This window comes from Nicotiana tomentosiformis, chromosome 3, assembly GCF_000390325.3.
Source record: "Nicotiana tomentosiformis chromosome 3, ASM39032v3, whole genome shotgun sequence".
Lineage (NCBI taxonomy): Eukaryota > Viridiplantae > Streptophyta > Magnoliopsida > Solanales > Solanaceae > Nicotiana > Nicotiana tomentosiformis.
In genome coordinates, this window is record NC_090814.1 from 14346229 (window position 1) to 14369435 (window position 23207).

At 39.5% G+C, this 23207-nt stretch overlaps 1 long non-coding RNA gene across 1 annotated transcript in view; it reads right to left on the bottom strand.

Moving 5' to 3' along the window:
- The window catches only part of LOC104090057 (uncharacterized), a 23077-nt gene extending 92 nt beyond the window's left edge, over positions 1-22985 (bottom strand). Inside the window, exons 1-2 of the long non-coding RNA XR_004505346.2 lie at positions 22383-22985; positions 1-262 (exon numbers count right to left, since the gene is read on the bottom strand). The exon at positions 1-262 is cut by the window's left edge and continues 92 nt beyond it. This is a non-coding gene — a long non-coding RNA (uncharacterized lncRNA). The remainder of the gene's footprint in view (positions 263-22382) is intronic.
- Between the last annotated feature and the right edge of the window lie 222 nt (positions 22986-23207).

The window sequence follows — 23207 nt, forward strand, 5'->3', positions numbered from 1 at the left end:
ACGAGTGCACTAAAATTCTTGAAATACAATAATGTTTGAGCAGGAAAATAAACAGTATAACATCTAAAAGTAGAAGGTGACTTCGAGGCCTGCGAACGTCGGGCAGGTGTACCTTGAAGTCTCCAAAAGTAGCTAATCACTCACAGGCATCCGGCATGGGCAAATGTATGAATACACCATAACGATACCCAGTAAGTATCAAACCTAACCTTGGTAGAGTAGTGATGAGGCCATGTCAAGACACCTACTAGAACAAGATAAACTGAACAGAGTATAATAAAGACCAATATTCGAGAATGAGGAAATGAATGATAACAAAGCAGTATAATAATGTAGGCTAATAACAGAATTTTAGGCAAGAAAGGCAACGAGAAGTAAACACATAATGAGAACAACAAGTAATCAAACACGGACAAATACAAGTAAGATAATGAAGAATCAATAAGAACTGTTCGACCAATAAGCCTTTTTAACATAGTGTACAACAAGAATCACAACCGAGGTACCACGCCTCAAATCCACATGTCACAATTTCAATCACAATCTTTCCTTATATCACGCGTGAGCCTTGCATTTATTTTTAAAAATATTTTTTCGAAATAGCTACACGCGTTTTAGCCTCCTAATCTCACCGCGTGACTTCAAGTAATTCCCTTACTAGCAACACGCGTATAAATCCCACCTTATCTCACCGCATGCGTATCAACCCCTATCCTTATACCACCACATGCATATCAATATCACAATACAATAACAACTCGCACCACAAGTGTCCATATGCCACAATTTGCCAAAATCAACAATACCAATATTACCACAACATATAGCTCACAACGTGTACAAGAATCTCAATAACAACAAAATGAATGAGGAATACTCAATAAGGAAAGATATCTCAACAATTAACAACTTCAACCTAAATGTGATAGTCGCTTTCACAACTTCAACATCAATAACCCAACAAGAAGATATTCCACGAAATAACAACTTCAAGTAAGAGTAAATTTAACAATAAAGGAGCAACAAGATAATAAGAGAGGTAGTAACTTCAACTAAAGCACATGAGAGCAATTACAACAAACAAAGGATAAAACAAATACTAACAACATCAATTAGAGCATGTGAGAGGAAATTAACAATGAAAGATGTAACATGTTATAACAAATTCAATTAAATGCATGGAAGAAGTTTAAAAGTCTAAACCGGTCACAATTTAACATAAAGCTTGTGTACACACTTGTCACCTTGTGTACACGTCTTCCACATAATACAATTAGCACAACCAACCCAAATCCTAAGGGGTAGTTCCCCCACACAAAGTTAGGCAAGATACTTACCTCAACTAGGCCAAATCAACCCTCGAATATAGCTTTTCCCTTATAATTCGCCTCCACACGACTCAAATCTAACCCAAAGTGACTTAATAGCATCAAGCAATGCAAGAAAAACCAATTACAATTGATAAAGCTATGATCTTTAAACATTTCCCAAAAAAGTCAACAAAAGTTAAACTCGGGGCCACCCGGTCAAAAACCTAGATCCAAGGGTAGATTCCTACTATCCATAACCCCACGAGTCCACATATGTGTTTTGTTTTCAAATTCGATTCCAAATCGACTCTCAAAACTCAAATCTTTATTTTTCAAAAGTTTTGACAAAAATCCTCAATTTTCTTCTTTGATTCTCATAAATTTGATGTAACATCTAAGATATAATCATGAAATATAGTTGAAAATTGTTCAGAATGATTTACCCAATATTTGTAGATGAAATCCCCTCTTCAAATCCCCCCATACCAAGTCTAGGGTTCTAAGATATGAAAAATGAGACTTAATCTCGACTTTCCAGCCATTATGTTCAGTTGCAGATGTCGCAATTGCGACACTGCAAACCCTCGAATGCGGCAACTGTCATACCTAGGAGAGGTCTCAAATGCGAGATAGACCTCGGAATTGCGAAGTATGCTCTCCTCGCAAATGCGACCAAATGATCGCAATTGCAAACTACACAACTTATGCCTAATCTTCGCAAATGCGAAACAAGTATCGTAATTGCGATATTTGAGCCCCCTTGTCATGTTCTCAATTACGAAGCTGGTGATCGCAATCGCGAAGGTGGCGCTCGCTATTGCGATAACTACAACACCAATACACTAGCAACCTGTTTTCAGTCCAAACCTTTCCGAAACACGTCTGAAACGCACTCGAACCCTAGGGGCTCCAAACCAAATATCTACACAAGTCTAAAAATATCATATGAACTCTCTCACATGATCAAAACACAAAAATAACATCTAGAACTATGAATCGGATATCAAAACGCATGAATTTCAAAGAAAAGTTCAAGAACCTCTAGAATTGCAACTAAGTGTCTGAATCCTATCAAATCAACTCCAAATGACACCAGATTTTGCAGACAAGTTCTAAATAGAATAACAGACTTATTTCAAGTCCCAAAACTAAATTCTTAACCCGATAGCCAAAAGTCAACCTACGGTCAAACTTGGAAAATCTTTAAAACCTCATATTGCCAACTTTCGACAAAACAACAAAATTCAACCTACGGATCTCCAAATTTGATTTCGGGTATATGCCCAAGTCCAAAATTACGATACGAACCTATCGGAGCCATTAAAAATACCATTTCGAGGTTGGTTTCACAAAAGTCAAAATTTGGTTAACATTTATAACTTAGGCTTCTAGGCCAAGAACCAAATGGTCCAAATCAATCTGAAACCTTACGGGAATGAAACCAATCAACCCCAAAAGCCATAAAGCTAAAATTACATATGTTTGAAGCATCAAAGGGGGAAATGGGCGCAAGTACACAAAATGACCGGTCGGATCGTTACAAACAGAGCTTCAATAATGTTAAAATAACAATGGAAGACGTAAAAGAGGAAATATAATTTAGGAATTTAGCAGTAATATGTTACATATTGGGATCAAACCCGCCTCAAATAGTGATGAAAGGATACTTCAACAGAATATGGGGATCATTAGGCATTGACAAGATATCATAGGTGAATAGAGGAGTATTTATAGTCAGGTTTCGCAGTGTTAGGTCCAAAACCAAAGTAGTAGAAGATGGAGTCCTAATGTTTGATAAAAAGCCATTTATAGTCAAGCCTTGGAAATCAGAGATAGACATGAAAAAGGAGCTAGTGGACAAAATTCCAGTGTGGATCTGATTAACAGGATTGGATATCAAATAATGGGAGAAAGGAGCCCTAACAAAGATAGCTGGATTGGTAGAGAAACCACTTAGAGGTGACAGAGCAACAACATATAAGGAGAGGCTATCCTTTGCAAGAGTGCTGGTGGAAATATAGGGGAACAATAAGTACATTATGAATGGAAGCCAATACTATGTCCAAAATGCAAAAACTTTGGGCATGAGTTAAAATAACATGGAAAACAACATAAGGAGGAGGTAGAAAAAGCAAAGCAGGACAAAGGGCAAGTGGAACGGAATAAACAGAGGTGTCTCCAAAAGAATCAGAGAAACAACAACATGGAAAAAATAGGGTTGTTCGAGATATACAAAAATAATATGCATGGCAACAAGTTGGAGGAAAGGGTAATAAGAATGTGACTGAAAAAAGTAGTGTCACAGAGAAATGGGGTATGGACCGTAGAACTCAAGAAATCTCAATAGGAAACACTTTTGATGCTCTGAATGATCCTAAAACAAAGGATCAGGTACCGCCTCGGGGAGAACAAGCCAGTACCTCCCATCCTGGGGAGAATTGGTAGATGCAGGACCTAGACAAGGGTAGGGTGGGGACTATCCCCCTACCAATGGATAATATTAGCTTTTTTGGAACACCAGAGGCTTAAATAAACCAAAAAAGCAGAAGGAGGTTCACCTATTTATGCATAATATTAAAGTTAATTTGTTTGGCCTGCTGGAGACAAAGTTTAAGAGGAACAAAGCTACTGCAACTTCTCTTAATCTTTGTAGGAATTGGTCGTTTGTTACATAGAGGAACAGGCAAACAGTTTTGTACAACTATTGTAAATGGCTTTAATGACCAGGCACTCAGAAGAACACAGTGGAAGGATATTGAAGATATACACAACCATGTACAAGGAACATGGGAAATCATAGGGGACTTTAACTGTATTCTCAATGCTAATAAAAGAATAGGGAGTGCCGCCACAATGAGAGAAATGAGAGAATTCTGACAATGTGTAGACCAATGTGACTTGCCAGAATTGAAATCATCGGGAGCTTTTTACACATTGAATAACAAGCATCAAGGGACTGATAGAGTATATATCAGGATAGATAGAGTGTTGACTAAAATGGATTGGATAACTCAATTGCCAGCTTTAGAGGTCCATTTTATGAATGAGGGATTATATGACCACTACCCTGCAATTATAAAATAGGAGAATGGAAGATAGGGCATTACAAGATCCTTCAAATATTTCTATATGTCGAAGCTAGTTCCTGAGTTCAAGAAGACAGTGAAGAACAACTGGACTACTCCTAAACCAAGTACAAATATGTATCAGCTAGTTGGCAAGCTAGATTATCTAACAAAAGTTCTGCAAAAACTAAATCGAACAAGGTTTAGTAATGTTGAAATGAAAGCAGAAGAAGCAATGAGACAACTGCTAGCATGTCAAAATACTATACAACAGGATCCACATAACTTGACACTGATAGAGGAGGAAAATAAGCTAGCTCAGGAATGCAGGAGGTGGAATAAGGCAAGGGACTTATTTTTGCAACAGAAGAGTAAAGCACAATGGATCCAGGGGGGTGACCAAAATATAAAATACTTCCATAATTACATGAAGAGTAGAAGAAATGCAACAAGAGTATTTACAATTAAAAATGCCATGGGAGAAACAAAAATAGAAATGGAAGAGATAGCAAACAACTTTTTTGGACTATTATATATAACGAGCTGCTGGGAACAAGAGCTACATAAAGAGACCATGTCAATAGCAACTTGGTTTGGAAATGGTAAATAATGTCAGCGCCACAGAGGAGCATGATGGAGGCAAACCAATTAGTGGAAGACATACTGATGAGCTTCACAGTAAAGGAAATTAAACAAGCCCTATGGGAAATTCCACAAGATAAATCCCCAGGTCCCTATTGCTATGTAAGTCAATTTTTCAAAGCCAGCTAGGAGATAATAAGGAAAGATTTGTGTGCTGCAGTGCTGAAGTTTTTTGAAAATGGTAAGATATTGAAGCTAATGAATAACACAGTCATCACTCTCATACCTAAAAGCAAATATGCAGAGTACGTTAGTGATTACAGACCAATAGCCTGCTGCAACACAATATACAAGATAATCTCTAAGAAGTTGTGTAACAGGCTCAAGGAGGTACTCCCTACAATCGTATCACACAATCAACGTGCATTTGTCGCAAACAGAACTATTATGCACATCATACTTATTTGCCAAGACATAGTGAGATTGTACAACAGGAAGAACTCTATAAAAGCTGCCTAATCAAAATTGATATTAGGAAAGCCTATGACACTGTTAAATGGGAGTTTGTTCAAGAAATGCTATATGCCCTTATCTTCCCAGGGAGATTTATAAGATGGATAATGGCATGCATCACTACAACACAATAAACACTGGCTCTAAATGGACGAATGTATGAAAATATCATAGGCAAAAGAGGGCTAAGATAGGGGGATCCCATATCCCATTTATTGTTTCTCATATGCATGGAGTACCTCAGAAGGATAATGTAGGTTGTAGTTAGTCAGGAAGAAATCTACTATCCCATAATATGTAAAAGCTTACAACTCAATCATTTATGCTTTATTGATGATGACCTACTATTCAACAGAGGTGATTTTCACTCTGTCCTAATGATGCTTAGAGGCTTGAAAACTTTTCTGAACTCATCAGGACTCTACACGAATGCTGCTAAGTCTAATATTTTCAGTGCCAACATGGAGGAACCTTATCTAGAAGAGTTGTGTAACTTAACAGGATACAAAAAGGGGTCTCTCCTATTCAGATACTTAGGAGTTCCAATATCAGCAAAGAAAATTTCTTCAATTGACTGTTATATAATTCTATTTGTATTTTTATATCATTTTCAATAATAGCCACTATTTTTCAACGATTATCATTATTATGCTATTTGGGTCAAAATAATACTTCTCTAATTTTTACAATTATAATTTATTGTTATTAAAGTATTAATTTCGAAAATAACATTTTTATCATTTTATTACCCATTTATATTTTATTTTATTTTATTTTTGTGTATATTAATTGTAGCCCAACAAGAGGTGCAAAACTCGGACTAAATAAGCCCAAACCCCACGACCAAAGACCCCAAACCCTTAGCCTGATAACCCCTGGCACGAAACCAAAACAACCCCTTAGTGAGATCCGGTCGGAACCCATTTAAGTGACCCGCCTCACCTCCCTTTTAATCTTGGCCGTTGATCTTAAATGATCAACGACCCATAAGTCATCCCTCTATTTTAATTACTCAAGACCCGAATCCTAATCTCATTCCCCCCTAATCCGCCTCCCCAAACACTTTCAATCTTCCTCCTCCCTCTTCTGCAAAACCCTAGCAGCTGTCTCCCTTAATCCTCTCCAACTCCGACATTAATATGGAATCATTCCATCATTTCCTTACCTTATGTGCTCTGTCTCGTTGTTACTTACACGGTTACTTAGTACTTTCCTATTTTTGGCAAGTACCAGGCACCAAATAAATGGAAACAAGCTTCATTCGTTTAGATCTAGACGATATTTTGTATGTATACGTATATAGCAATGCTATATGGGTCCGATTCACCAATATCATCGACCAATCTTTGATTCCTATCAAACTAAGGTTTGTCTGGTTTTTCTCCTAATCCAATTCTAAATTGATTTTGCATGCTATTCTTTCCTTTATTATGTTTGATTCACTGTTTTCCTTGTTTGTTCGTTTAAAATTTACTACTATATAAACCCCTTCTCTAAATCCCCAAAACAAACCTAACTATTATTATTCTCTCACTCTCACTGTCTCTACATTATTCTGAAACTCGGGCTTTTGGCCGGCTGAAAGCCAAGGCCACCAAAATTTGACTGTTTGACCACTCTCAGTTTGAGCACTGTTCGAGGTTCATCTGAGACCCTTGGGAGCTCTGACCCACTAGGAAGTTTGGCTTTTCTGCTACACTCTCTTTACTAATGATAAGCAAGTTGCTGCTGGCATTTAGTTTTCTACCTTATTTACTCGTTAATTCTGTAAACTGGTAAGTATTGAGACTCTCACAATTTCATTCTCTCTTACTTATGATCATGCTTGGTATGATCATGTCATTTAGGCCTTTGTGAATCAATATGCTATTATTTGCCTCTGTTTGTACACCTGTTTGCTTGCCATTATTCTGTGCCCTTGTGCTTTTGTAGCATTTGAACTTGCTTGAACTTTAAGCTTAGATGCACACCCATTATACGTGTGCAATTTGAATGATTTCTGACTACCTTGAGCCTGCTCTGCTATTATGATCACCTATTGTTTGTCATGAGTCCTTCTCAAGCCTTGCCTTAGATTCTTGTACTGAAAGTCTTAGGGGGTTATCTCATGCCCATAACTTGCTTGAGCTAACTTCTTTCTGATAAATCCTTTATGTATGATCTACTATTTTCCCTACTTTATGCCTACATGAACCTTATGTGACAATTACTGTCTCAATATTTAATCAAACATGTTGCTCTATTATTGAGAACTCTAATGTTATGTTTGTTCAATCATGCACTCTTTAGTATTGCATAAAACTTCTAGTTGAATGCCAATATACTTAGCTTCTTCTATTATGCATAGTCAACCGACATAAGCCCCGGAGCCTGCATGTTCTATTAACCTTAAGTTATTATATTTTTCTACCATGAGTTCTTTGGATTTTGGAATCTTTGTGTTATACTCAGCATGTTAGGCTACTTATTGACTATTGTAGATCGTGCCTACTAGCCTGTTTGTTATGTGTATTAGGATCTCATGTGAAAATTTCTATTCCCCTGACTATAACTCTATCAGACTTTCATGATTAAGACTCTTAGGTCTAAAGTCCCTTTTAGACTAATTCTCGATCATGCTTTACTTTGGACACATTTTGTTTTTGGAAAGCTTACCATGCTTATCTTGTATATGTCTTGTATGCTTACCCTGTTAACCAAGTGACATGCCTCCTCAACTCTCTTAATGTTATGTTTATGTTCAGCATGCTACACTCTTTTCCCTGTTAAATAATTGCTCAATCATGAACCTATGTTATTAGTTTTTCATGTCAAACTTATCATGTTGAAGCTGAGTTGTACCGACTCTCCTAGTTTTCATGTTCAAGCCCTTTGTTTGACCAATCCTGTCACTCTAGCTTCTAAAATGCAAGTGCCAATATCCTTTATATAAATCCTGCTAATATGTCATGGAATCCTGTCCCTATGGGGAATTGCTGTTAGTAGTCTTCAGAGCTGTTTAATTGATCGCCACGTGTGGTTCGTTAACTTATGTGGTTAAGTGTTAATCTGTAATTGTTGGGTAAGTGAGTCCTCCCTTTGGGCCTAGTATGGGTCCATGTGTGAGTTAGAGCCGTGCAATTTGATATACTCTAATGTTTGGAGTGTACTTGGATCTAGGTCTGCTATTCGAATGGAGGAAGAGCCTGTTGAAGGCCCAAGCGTCACTAGGTTATTTTCCTTTGGGCTTGCTCTATTTATTGGGCCTAAATTCATCCCAATATTTAGTATTTGAACCTGTATTATTCTTTGCATGAAAGAGTAGAAAACATCCCTATAGGACCTTAATTTATTTATTTGCTATTTATCTTTGCCATGTGCTGATTTGTTTGTCTATTCACCTAGAAAGCATGACTTAAGGATAATATAATGACTTGCAAAGTTAGAAAGCATGCCTATAGGAATTAAAACAAGACTTGTTGACTGCTCATTGTCACACCTAGATACCATGTCTATATACGGCTAATTAAAATTGCTGCTAATACTATTCTCATCATATTGCTGCTTAGATAACATGCCTATAGGGATGAATAAAACAAGTGTATGTTCTCAATTACTTTGCTGCCTGGATATTATTGTCTAGATATCATGCCTATACGATGTTACTACTCATTTAGAAATCATGTCTATAGGATCAAAGGCAAATAACTATGCGCTTTCGATGTTCTCGATGCCCAGTCGCAAGTCGCCTAGAGATCATGCCTAAAGGGTCTTAATAAGCTATGTATTAAAATCAGCAGCTTGTACGATTCTATGTCAACTCTTGAATCGATCAATCACATAGAAATCATGCTTATAGGTCTTGCGTCATTCAATATACTCTGATTTCAAATCTGTCCATCTACAACCGTTTACTTAGAAATTTGGAACGATGTTAGCATGATCTTATAACTATTTGCGTTCATTCGTGTCTATGTGAGGAGGCCAATATGAGCCCTTAATTGTTAACTATGTGCAGTCCTAATTGTTTTGATTGTGGGCCTAGTTTTATCATTTTTGAGCATCCTAAGGGAAGTCTAGAACTACCAAAGTAGTAGGTCCAAAACCTCCTGGACCATAGGCATGGGGCGAGTAAAGCACGCATAGGACGCGGTTTAGAATTGAACTAGAAGGCCTTTAGGTAAACAACTTTAAGATAGTAATATGGCAGCATGAGATGATAGTCTGTGATTACTGAATAATATGAGCAACCATTACCTTTAAGGGAATTGCGAAGTATTATTTATGTTGCATGGGGTAATTCTTTAGGCTAAAAATTTTAGGACCCCCCACAGTTATTGTTTGCACGATTATTTGAAACCTAGTTTAAATTAGGCCCTATCTTGTAATCTTCAAAGGTTGTATCAATTATTTATAATGTATATCCGCTTTCTTTTCCTACGTGCAATTTGTTTGTCTTGTAAATTTACGTTCCCTATCCTTTTTAACTTATATGATCACATAGGATAATTGTAATTCAAATAATCCCCTCATAGCGTAAAATTCGGTCATGGCCCACAGTTGTGGACCTCGAAGAGTGCCTAACCCATTCTCTTTGAGGCAGTTTGAGCCCTTACCCAATTTTTGGTGGCACAGACTAGTTAAAATAGAGTTAATTATAAATTGGTGCTCTAACGCACCTCAAAATCATTAGGTGGCGACTCTTCTCTTTTAACACACATTTAAAAGAGTTGTCACACATCGAAACCCTCTTTCGTGAGAAAATGGGGCACGACAACATGTACATCCCTCTTCCTACTCCCCATATTTGCCTGAAATTGCTATATCTCCTGTCCCTATCTCCTCTATTTGCTTCATTTAATTATGTTCCCGAATTTTTTAATAAACTTTGCTAACTTCTCTCCTTTGTCTTTCCCAATCACATGTATTACTACCTTTCATCGTTGGAGGACGACATAATCGAGGATGTCAAGCCGGGGGTCAATACGAAAGACAAAATCATAGATGAGGTGGCTGAGGCTCTGGTAGAATTTCAGGATCGTATTGTTTGCCGATTCGGAGTACCTGAATCAATCATTACCAACAATGCTGCCAATATCAACAATGATCTGATGAAAGCCATGTGTGAAACATTCAAAATCAAGCACCAGAATTGTACAACATATATGCCACAAATGAATGGAGTCGTAGAAGCCGCCAACAAGAACATCAAGAAGATATTAAGAAAGATGGTGGACAATTACAAGCAATGGCATGAGAAGCTACTATTTGCTCTGCTCGGATACCGCACCACCGTTCGCACGCCAAACGGGCAACTCCATATTTACTGGTCTATGGTACTGAAGTTGTCATACCCACTGAGGAGGAAATTCCTTCCCTGAGAATCATACAGGAGGCCGAGCTCAGCGATGCAGAATAGACATAGCCGGTATGAGCAATTAGCTCTCATTGACTGTAAAAGGATGAATGCGGTATGTCACGGTAAACTCTACTAGAATAGAAAGTCAAGGTCTTTGAACAAGAAGGTTAGACCAAGGCAATTCATATCGGGGCAATTGGTGTTGAAGCGGATCTTCCCGCATCAGGACGAAGCAAAAGGAAAATTCTCACCTAACTGGCAAAGTCTTTACATGGTTCACCAAGTACTGACAGAAGGAGCACTCATACTTAGGTTCCCTATCCTTATTTAACTTATATGATCACATAGGGTAATTGTAATTCAAATAATGCCCTCATAGCGTAAAATTAGGTCAGGACCCACAGCTGTGGACCTCGAAGAGTGCTTAACCCTTCTCTTTGAGGTAATTTGAGCCCTTATCCGATCTTTAGTGACACAGACTAGTTAAAACAGAGTTATTTGCAAATAGGTGTCCTAACGCACCTCAAAATCGTTAGGTGGTGACTTTTCTCTTTTAACACCCATTTAAAAGAGTTGTCACACATCGAAACCCACTTTCGTGAGAAAACGGGGTAAGACAGCATGACGACTCTACTAAGGTTATACTTAGGCTCTTACCATAATGAATTTTCGCTTGTGTGGATTGTTGGACGTCTTTCATGTACATCCCTCTTCCTACTCCCCTAATTTGCTTGAAATTGCTATATCATGGATCTCCCTTCCCTATCTCCTCTGCTTGCTTCATTTAATTATGTTCCCGAAGATTTTTGTAAACTATGCTAACTTTTCTCCTTTGTCTTTCCCCTTTCCCTTCTTTCTATTGTTTATTTTTCATCGCATTATTTGCCACCCTTACATGCTTTCACTATGCAAAATATCTGGCAACATGATATTTTTCACATAATTGCATTCTTTCAACATCATACTCCACTCGTGCCTATTATCAACGTAGTGACGCTTGATGAGTGTTCGCGCTTTTCTAAAAAAACCCTTTTAAAATCGAAAAGGCTTATTGGCGGTAGACTAGTCGATCAGCGGTACAGTTGACAGTCTCGTACCTTTCCTTCTTAAGTCGTCCACTTGAGATTATCAGTCTAGACCCACTTAGAAATCCCACTCTGATTTAAAATGCACATGTATCGTGTTAAACCCAGTATGGATTAGAATTTCATTGATGCATTAATCCGCTTAGATAAGCCTTGTCCAAAGTCCAAAGGGATTTCCACAATCCCAAAGGACACGATCATGTTATAGGCATTACTTAGAGAAAATGTGCCAACATGTTGACCATTATTGCGTATAATCGAATCTGGAGGGGGAAAGGACTAACTTTTTATTTGTTTGCAGAAAATAAAGTAAAAAATTCCTAGGTTTGGCATGGTCCAGAATATCCCCCCTCTGCTGATTGATTGGTAGAATGACCTTGCTCCATGTGATAGAAACCATGTACGAAGGGTATTGGGTAATTTGCTATCTTTGTTGAACATTTGACCGAACGAAGAATTAATTGAGGCAACCATTATGTTCTGGGATGAAAAGAGAGTTGTCTTACGATTTGGCAATATAGAAATGACTCCTCTTCTAGAAGAAATAGTGGGTTTCGCCAAACTTCAATTGGATAGTCCGAGTCTGTTGGAGCTAGAAAATCGTACTCCATGCTATTTGTTTTTTTGAAAATGTTAGGATTCAAGAAGAATGATGAGTTGGTTTGCTTGAAGAAATCCTACATCCCTTTCGAGTTTTTCTATGAGCAGTATGGGCACATCAAGTCATACCGCTTGTATCATGAGGAGTTGGCTATTACCTCCTTGGGATGGGTTCACCGCCGGATTTATGTCTTCATAGTTTACTTCTTGGGTTTGCTAATTTTTCCAATGCAAGGAGGGAAAATCCGCACTCGTTTGGCCATGGTCGCCAGGACCGTAATGGAACGGATCGAGGGGAAGAAATACACCATCATTCCTATGATACTAGTTGAGATGTACCGATCCTTGGATCGTTGCAAACATGGGTTTGAACATTTTGAGGGTTGCAATTTTTTACTACAGGTTTGGCTGCTAGAGCATTTTAAGAGGGGAAATTAATGCCAGGAGCTCTTGTGTAGACAACTGAATGACTAAATCGACATCATCATCCAAAGATGATGACATTTGCTACGTATAGGTTTGCAAAGCCTGGGAATGCTGAAGGTTGGGTACGTTTCCAATATGGCTCAGTATAAGGCAGACTTCAAAGGAGACGTCATTCCATTCAAGTTCGAGGCCTAGACTATCGAACAAGACATGTATCGCGCCGGTCACATGTATTACTACCTTTCATGGTTGGATGATGACATAACCGGAGACGTCAAAGCGGGGGTCAATCTGAAAGACAGAATCATAGATGAGGTGGCTGAGGCTCAGGTAAAGTACAAGATGCTACGCAAATGAGTGTTTTAATCTGAGACCAAGCCTTTAGAAAAACATAAGACGGAATAAGTACAAGAGGCTACGATTACCTTCTAGTTAGATTTCGATGTAATAAGGCTTCATGCCATTACTGACTTCATATTATTATTTTGATTTAGTAAAGATTGGTTTGATTCATTTTTGCAATGAGGCAACGTTGGCATAAATTTTCTCCAAGTCTACTTTTGCTTAGGCCTACCTCAGACACAATGAGATCCCCAAATTAGGACGCGAACTATTGCATGCCTTACGTGTTGATTAAATATTGCAAATACTCTTTTATTTTGTCTTACTGACTTGGTTACCTTTTATTTTTTTCTTTTGGTTATTCCCATTTCCAAAGGTTGGTTCGTGCACTATGGCATCGTCAGCATACCACACAAGATCCAAAGGTTATACACCTCTTCTTCCACCTAACGACCCCAAAAGCAAAAGCAAAGGCAAATGAAAGATGGATGATTTGAGTGGTAATCGAAAGGACAATGCTACTATAGCAGAGAATGTTGAAACTTCAGACGAAGGAAGTACACCAGGATAAAATGAGGTTGTTCTGCGGTTTGAGCAGAAAATCTTGGAGCTACAAGGCAAGCTTGAGCAGGTCCAAAATCTCACAAACCTCTCCCTTACTCTAAACATCTGCGACATCAACCACCAGAACACCACCACCCAGAATCAAACGCTACCCCAAAAAACACAATCCCAAAATCTACCACCCTTAGCTCCACAAAACCCTCCCACAAGCATAAATACCACAACCCTACACCACCTCAAAGCATTAACCTTCCACCATTACAAAACCCTCAGCAAGACCACCATCACACGACCCAATACCCGCAAACAACTACTTATCATACCCCTCAGAACGTGCCATAACCTACCCCCAATCCACCCCAAACCTCAATTAATGATCACCCATATACTAATGTTATAGGGACGAACCAAGTCAACCCGATATTTGTGGAAACCCTACCACACACCCCACAACAAACACTATACATACCCGAACCAACCGAGAAGGACCTGCTCATCCAGAATATGGCTAAGGAACTAAAGAAGCTAACAGGAAGAGTCGAGAGTGTTGAGGGTGGAAAAGGTGTTGAAGGTTTGAATTATGAAGATCTTTGTATCCAGCCAGACGTAGAGCTACCAGAGGGTTACAAACCTCCTAAGTTTGAAATGTTTGACGGCACAGGTGATCCCTAGTTGTATGTATGGACCTACTGTGATAAGCTCGTCGGAGTGGGCAAGAACAAACAAATCCACATGATTTGTTCATGTGAAGTCTCACTTGGGATGCTTTATCCTGGTACATTAGCCAAAATCCAAAGAAGTGGGGTAACTGGGTAAGTATAGAATCTGACTTCATGGATAGATTCAGGTTCAACAGAGAAAATATGCTAAAAGTTTCTACATCCAGAACCTTAAGAAGAAGCCAACATGGACTTTTCGTGAGTATGCTACTCGCTGGAGATCAGAGACCGCCAAGGTGAGGGCGTCACTAGAAAAGGCCATGAAGAATGGTATGGTTACCAACTTTGAAGCGCTGCAAGCTACCAATAAAGCCTAACAATCTGAGGGCATTTCGAAGAAGAAGGAAGTGGGTGCCGTGACGGTATACCAGGGCCCTATGTCACCCCTTACCTATCAGACATCACTACCAACATACCAACCCTCACCTCCAAACTAACATTACCCCGCCACCACATATCACACCTACAATGCCCAGCCAGCATACTACCATTCACCTCCTCCCGCCCGCAAAAACTACACAAATCCCTGACCAAACTTTGACCACAGAACTCTCATGCAATATACCCCTATCACTGAGTCCATAGCCCAATTATATGAGAGACTGAAGGCCGCTGGTTATACTCTCATTCCTACAGCTGCTATTGAAAACCCCTCTTAGTGGGTAACCCCAACACGATTTGTGCCTATCACTCAGGCGTGAAGGGACATACTATCGAGGAATGCTGCATGTTGAAAGATAAAATCCACACATTGATTGACACCAAGGTTATACAGGCGAAGGAGTCCGAACCGAATCTCCGCAATAACCCACTTCCTGATTACATGGGTGAATGTAATTGAGACTGATAAAGAATAGGACTAGGAAGGATCCATTGGGATTATCCAAGAGGGAGACACTTCCAAGGCATCGCCTGTCACATTCTCGCCAATTGTGGTACAGACCAAGGTACCGTTCGAGGTCGAGGTAGCTAAACCCTTCACTTTGATGGTAGCTCCATCGCCGTCCTACAAGTCTAATGTTGTTCCACGGGATTACATAGCGGAGGCATGGAAAAAAGGAAAAGCCAAGATAGAAGAAACGGGGTGCGGCCCAGGGGATGACCGAAACCGGCAGAGTCTACACACCAGAAAATCTTGGAGGAATGAGTAAAGAAACCACACCAAAATCACCTATCGCGGAGATAGGTACTGATGATCTTTGGAAGAAGGTACATGCGAGGGAGTATTCTGTTGTTGATCACCTAAACAAGACTCCCGCCCAAATATCTATCCGTTCACTGTTACAAAATTCAGATGCACATAAGAACGCTTTGATGAAGGTATTGATTGAAGCTTTTGTACCTACTGGTATCACTAGTGGAGAGATGGCATGGTAGGACAGGTATTGGAGAGTCACAAGATCACTTTCCATAAAGATGAGCTGCCGCCAGAAGGATTGAGTCATAACAAAGCATTGCACATTACTATGCAATATGAAGATAAGTTCATTGCTCGGGTTTTGATGAATAGGGGTTCAAGTCTGAACATATGCCCTCTGACTACTCTGAAAAGATTAGGTATAGGTCTACAAGATATACGAATGGGAAGCATAAACTTGAAAGCGTTTGATGGATCTCAAAGGGCTAATATTGGAGATATTAACCTGGATATGAAGATGGATCCAACTTGGTTTGATGTTGAATTCTAGGTGCTGGATATATCATCTATATATTACTTGTTGTTGGGACGACCATGGATACACGCAGCTTGGGCAGTTGCTTCTACTCTGCATCAAGCCGTGAAGTTCGAGCGGAATCACCAGGAGGTAGTTATCCATGAGGATGGAAGTAATCCTATCTAAGACTGTGCCAGCCATTGAGAATAGAAGGAAGTTGGGAGGAGAGACATTCTACAGCATTGACCGGGTAAACGCAGTTGAGAAAGGACGATGGTAGTGCAATAAGGTACTAAGCATGATGTTGTGGCTACGGTATGAACCATGCAAGGGTCTTGGTCCTAAGCTTCAAGGGATCACAGAACCAATACCACCACAATATTATGGCAGGACCTTTGGTCTCGAATATGAATACAATGTGCAGGAATATAATGATTGGACACCACCGTGGCATGACTTCTACCATCCATTGGAATAACCCATATCACCGCTATACCAGACATTGCGCCAAACTAATGTGATTTGGGGATATGAAAAGGACAAGGCCTTAACCGGCATGAGGAACCTGTTTCTGAACGAGGAAGATATGGACTACAGTGTAATCTTGGAGGAGGAAGAGGATGACCTTACCATTCAGATAGTGGGAGAGAGAGTTGTTCTCAAGAACATGACTACTGCACCATCCCGGGCTCACCGAGCACCTAGCATAATTATTACCTATACTGTTGAATCTAGGACTGTGACATATAATGAGACAACGCAACATGAGGAGAGTGATTCAGAAGATTGGGAAAATGATGTAACACCTAAGGAAATTGTCAAAGAAGTAGAGGATTTTGAGAGCAAACCAAAGTCCAATTTGGAAAGAATTGAGGCAGTTAACTTAGGGGATTCTGAAACAGTCAAAGAAACTCGCATTAGCATTCATCTATCACCATCAGAGAAGGAAGAGTACATCAGATTCCTAAAGAAATATGAGGATATTTTTGCATGGTCCTATGACGACATGACATGATTGAGCACATCCAAAATGGCTCATATGCTACCTACCAATCCCATGTGTCCACCGGTTAAGTAGAAACTCAGAAAATTCAAGCAGATATGAGTTTGAAGATAAAAGAGGAGGTTAGCAATAAATTCAAAGGCAAGATCCTTCGGGTGGTCGAGTACCCAACCTGGATAGCCAACATTGTGCCGGTACCAAATAAGGATGGGAAAGTCAAGGTATGCGTTGACTATCGACATCTGAACCGAGCGAGTCCTAAGGATGATTTACCGCTACCCAATATACACGTACTGATCGATGATTGTGCTAAGCATGAACTCCAGTCCTTCTTGGATTGCTTTGCAGGATACACCCAGATTTGGATAGATGAAGATGATGCAGAAAAGACAACCTTCATCACGCAATGGGGAATATATTGCTACAAGATGATGCCGTCCGGTTTGAAGAATGCCGAGGCAACTTACATGAGGGCCATGGCTACTTTTTTTTACGATGTGATACACAAGAAAATAGAGGTGTATGTTTTTTGACCGTTTACGAAACTACAATCTGAAGTTGAATCCTGCAAAATGTGCTTTCGAAGTCCCTACCGGGAAGTTGCTAGGTATCATCATCAGTCACCGCGGCATTCAGTTAGTCCCGTCAAAAATCAAAGCCATTCAGAATTTGTCAGTGCCAAAGAACAAGAAGGACGTAATGAGAGGGTTGTCTCAATTATTTCAACCGCGTTATACCACAGTCGACACTAATATTTGAGCCAATCTTCAAGATGCCGAGGAAGGATGCTGCGACGAATTGGACTGAAGAGTGTCAAAAGGCTTTGGATAAAATCAAGGAGTATCTGTCTAAACCAATTGTGTTGGTCCTACCTGAACCCGGGAGACCTTTGCTACTGTATCTGTCTGTGTTAGATGAAGCCTTCGGTTGCGTCTTGGGACAACAAGAAGAAACCGGAAGTAAAGAGCAAGCAATATACTATCTGAGTAAGAAGTTCACGTCTTACAAAGCTCAGTACTCTTTGTTGGAACGTACTTGTTGCGCCCTGAAATGGATTGCCTAGAAATTGAGACACTACTTCTGTGCATACACCACATACCTCATATAAAGGATGGATCTACTAAAATACACCTTCCAGAAGCCTATGCCTACGGGCAAGCTAGCAAAATGGAAAATACTATTGAGTGAGTTCGACATCATCTATGTGACTTAGAAAGCAGTCAAGGGGAAAGCATTGGCCGATCATCTGACAGAGAACCCCATGAATGGAGAATACGAACTGCTGAAGATGTAGTTTCCCGACGAGGAAGTATCGTTTATAGGGGAAGACATTGTTGAAGCATATGATGACTGGAGGATGTTTTTTGACGGAGCCGTAAACTTCAATGGAGTGGGCAACAGAGCTGTTTTAGTATCAGAAATCGGTCAATATTATCTGGTATCCGCCAAGCTCAAGTTCCCGTGCACCGACAATATGGAGGAATCCAAGGCTTGCATTTTGGGACTCATATTGGCCATCGACACGAATATTCAGGAATTGATGGTAATTGGAGATTCAGATTTGCTAATACATCAGGTACTCAGAGAATGGGACACCAAAAGTACTAAGATATTGCTGCACCTACACTGTGTACAAGACTTGATAAAGAGGTTCACAAAGATAGAGTTCAAACACGTTCCTAGAATCCAGAACGAGTTTGCGGACGTGCTGGCTACCTTGTATTCCATGATACAGCAACCGGACGAGAACTATATTGATCTCGTCCCAATATAAATCCGTAAGCAGCTAGCTTATTGTGCTCATGTTGAAGAAGAGTTCGATGGGAACCCATGATTTCACAATATCAAGAAGTATTTGGAAAAGGGAGAATACCCAGAAAATGCTACGCACACTCAGAAACACACGCTTTGGAGATTGGCCAACCACTTCTTCTAGAACGGAGGAATTCTGTATAGAAGGACTTCCGTCCTGGGTCTACTACGATGTGTCGATGCCAAGGAGGCATCTAGGTTGCTCGAAGTGATATATTAAGGGCAGAGTATTTTTGGATGACTATGGAGACGGACTGCATCAAATATATACAGAAGTGCCACCAATATCAGGTACATGCGGATATGATACAGGTACCACACAATGAACTCAATGCAACAAGTTCACCCTGGCATTTCTCCACCTGGGGCATGGATGTTATCGGGCCGATTAAACCCACTGGTTCCAGCGGACACAGATTCATCTTGGTAGCCATAGATTACTTCACAAAATAGGTCAAAGTCGCTTCTTATAAAGCTGTGACTAAAAAAAAGGTCGTAGAAGATTTTGTCCGGGATCGTATTATTTGCCGATTCAGAGTATCTGAATCAATCATTATTGACAATGTTGTCAATGTCAACAGTGATTTGATGATAGCCGTGTGTGAAACATTCAAAATCAAGCACCGAAATTCTACAGCATATAGGCCACAAATGAATGGAGTCGTAGAAGCCACCAACAAGAACATTAAGAAGATATTAAGGAAGATGGTAGACAGTTACAAGCAATGGCACGAGAAGCTACCATTTGCTCTGCTCGGATACTGCACCATGGTCCGCAAGAGGTGCAAAACTGGGACCAAATAAGCGCAAACCCCAGGCCAAAAGACCCCAGACCCTTAGCCCAATGACCCTAGCCCAAAACCAAACAACCCCTTAGTGAGACCCGGTCGTAACCCATTTAAGTGACCTGCCCTGCCTCCCTTTTAATCTTGGTCGTTGATCTCTGATGATCAATGGCCCATAAACTACCCCTCATTTTTAATTACCCAATCCCCAAACCCTAATCTTATTCCCCCCTAAGTCGTTGCCCCAAACACTCTCAATCTTCCTCCTCTCTCTTCTGTAAAACCCTAGCAGACGTCTCCCTTAATTCTCTTCAACTCCGACCTTAATATGGCATCATTCCATGATTCGCTTACCTTATGTGCTCTGTCTCATTGTTACTTACATGATTACTTAGTACTTGTCTATTTATGGCAAGTACCAGGCTCTGAATCAAGGGAAACAAGCTTCATTCATTTAAATCTAGACGATATTTCGTTTGTATAAGATTATAGCAAGGCTATATGATTTCGATTCACCAAGATCTTTGGTTAATCTTTGATTCCCATCAAATTAGGGTTGTCCTAGTTTTTCTCCTTATCCAATTTTATATTGATTTTGCATGCTATTCTTTCCTTTATTATGTTTGATTAACTGTTTTTCTTGTTTGTTCGTTTAAATTTTACTACTATATAAGTCCCTCCCCTAAATCCCCAAAAACGGACGTAACTACTATTATTCTCTCATGCTCACTCACTCTACACTATTCTAAAACTCGGGCTCTTGGCCGGTTGAAAGCCAAGACCAACGAAATTTGACTGTTTGACCACTCTCAGTGTGAGAACTGTCCGGGGTTCATCTGAGACCCTTGGGAGCTCTGACACACTAGGAAGTTTGGCGTTTCTGCTACTCTCTCTTTGCTAACGATAAGCAAGTTGTTGTTGGCATTTAGTTTTCTACCTTATTTGCTCGTTAATTCTGTAGACTGGTAAGTATTGAGACTCTCGCAATTTCATTCTCTCTTGCTTGTGTTCATGCTTTGTATGCTCATGTCATTTAGACCTTTATGAATCAGTATGCTATTGTTTGCCTCTGTTTGTACACCTGTTTGCTTGGAATTATTATGTACCTCTGTGCTTTTCTAGCATCTGAACTTTCTTGAACTTTAAGCTTAGATGCACACCCATTATATTTGTGCTATTTGAATGATTTCTGACTACCTTAAGCCTGCTTTGCTATTCTGATCACCTATTGTTTGTCATGAGTCTCTTCTCAAGCCTTGCCTTGGATTCTTGTACTGAAACTCTTTAGGGGTTATCTCCTGCCCAGTGTCACACCTCCTTTTTTTCGAGGAGGATAGGGGAGTATGTAGTTTTTTCAATTAAAGTGACATTATTCGAAATTGGATTATTTAATTGATTCAGAGTCGCCACTTGGAATAATTTATGGTGTCCCAAGTCACCAGTTTATTTTAAATCTCAAATCGAGGAAATTTGACTCTGTTTAAAGTCTGCGAAATCCAGAAGACCGCGTAAGGAATTTTGTTAACCCGAGAGAAGGTGTTAGACATTCCCGCGTCCCGTGGTTTTAGCACGGTCGCTCAACTATTAATAATTGGCTTAATAATCTGATTTATTACATGTTTTAGAACCTATTGTGCATTTTTACCTTTTAAAATCGCTTTTAATTATTTATAAAATTATTTGAACAAGTCGCGATGTCGCACACTCGTTTTTTTTTTGTACACATTTCGAATCGCGCCACGTGAAATGCACTCGCGATTTACAACATGTTAATTTTATTATTATTTGAAGTTATGGTCGGGTCACATGAAATGTACACCCGAATTGGGATTTACGTATCGTGACCATGCCACGGGAACCGTACACATAGTCACGATAATTTATTAATCTCACCTAAAGCAAACTACAATATTTAATGAGTTAATTAATTTCCTAAGGTTCGAGATTGTTTGTCCTAAACTGATTTGAGATTTCTTGAGAGGTCATTGATTATGGAATTATTTGTGGTAAAAGGTTTTAATTTGGCTATCATTATCATTAAAGAATAATCTATACCTTGGACTTATTAAAAGGTTTCAACTTAATATTGTTAATATTCAATACTTGGATTATTTTGGAAGAACCAATGTTAACGGGCAAACTAACCCCCTCACTGCCACGAACGTTGATCCAATAATTCAAACAACAAGATATTAGCCACCTGATCATGTAAAACAAATATATGCATTTCAACCTTTAAAGAAGTCCCATTAAATTATCTTCAACATTATTAATCAATCCAATCACTGGGGATGGTTCACTTGCTTTTTCATTCATGTCCAATCATCATTAATTTCCCATGATTCAATTAGACCTTGCAATTTCCGCGAGTAAAGTAGAAGACACAGTAAACGAACATGAGGCAACACCGAGCCAAATGGTGAAGCAAACATAGGACACAAAATAATTACACTAAACATAGATGAAATAGGCAAAGCAAAACGAGAGGATCTACAGGAAATCAAACAGAGAAACAAATCAAGCATATAATTAAAAAGTTTCGAGCTAAAGCAAACTTAATACTAAGTAAATAGAGAAATGAACCTTTGTACGTGCCTCAGTCAAACTTTATTTAACAGGATAATCCAAGCATAGTTTTGTATAGAAACGATGGCTGTCCAGCTATGAAATCCAGCGACAACATAAAAAATGCGAACAGAACCTCAAACCGAAGACCTCGACTTTGACCCAAAGACCTCCACTCGACTCAGCAACCTTAGCTATTATTATGGTGGTGTTTTGGAGGTAGGAAGCTGAATTTTGGGGTTAAAACAAGGCTGTTTGGTCGATGGTTTATGGCTGAATTTTGGAGGTTTCTTCAGCTCGTTTTCGGAGCTATTTTGAGGTTGTTTTTGGCTGATTGTCGCTGGGTAATTGGGGTTGTTTTTCAGGTTATTGTTGCTGGTTTCAGGGGTGTTTCTCAGCTCGTTTTTGGTCTGATTCCGCAGCTTGTTTTGTGCGCTTTTGGGGCTTTAATGGTGCTGTTTTTTGGGAGGTAGAAGAAGGTGTTTTATAGATCTTTCATGGCTGACACGAGAGGATTTTAATGGATAAAAGCAGAGGAGGTGATTATGGTCTGAAGAAGCTGAAGTTATTGGGTGATAAGTCATGAAGAAGGAAAGAAGGCAGCCCCTCTTTCCAAGAAGACCATCGTTCTTTTTAGCTTTAGTTCTTTTTGTTCTCCTTTTTTCCAGATCTATTTTTGCTCCCCCTCTCAATCTGTTTTCGTGTCCGTTTTCCAACCTTTTTTGTTTGTTTTTGTGTACGGGAGATATATAAGTGTAGGTATATGGATTAATTGGTGGTCAAGAAAAAGAGTGTGTATGTGCATGTAAGTTTTTGAGAGAAAGCATATCAGTTTGTTACCAA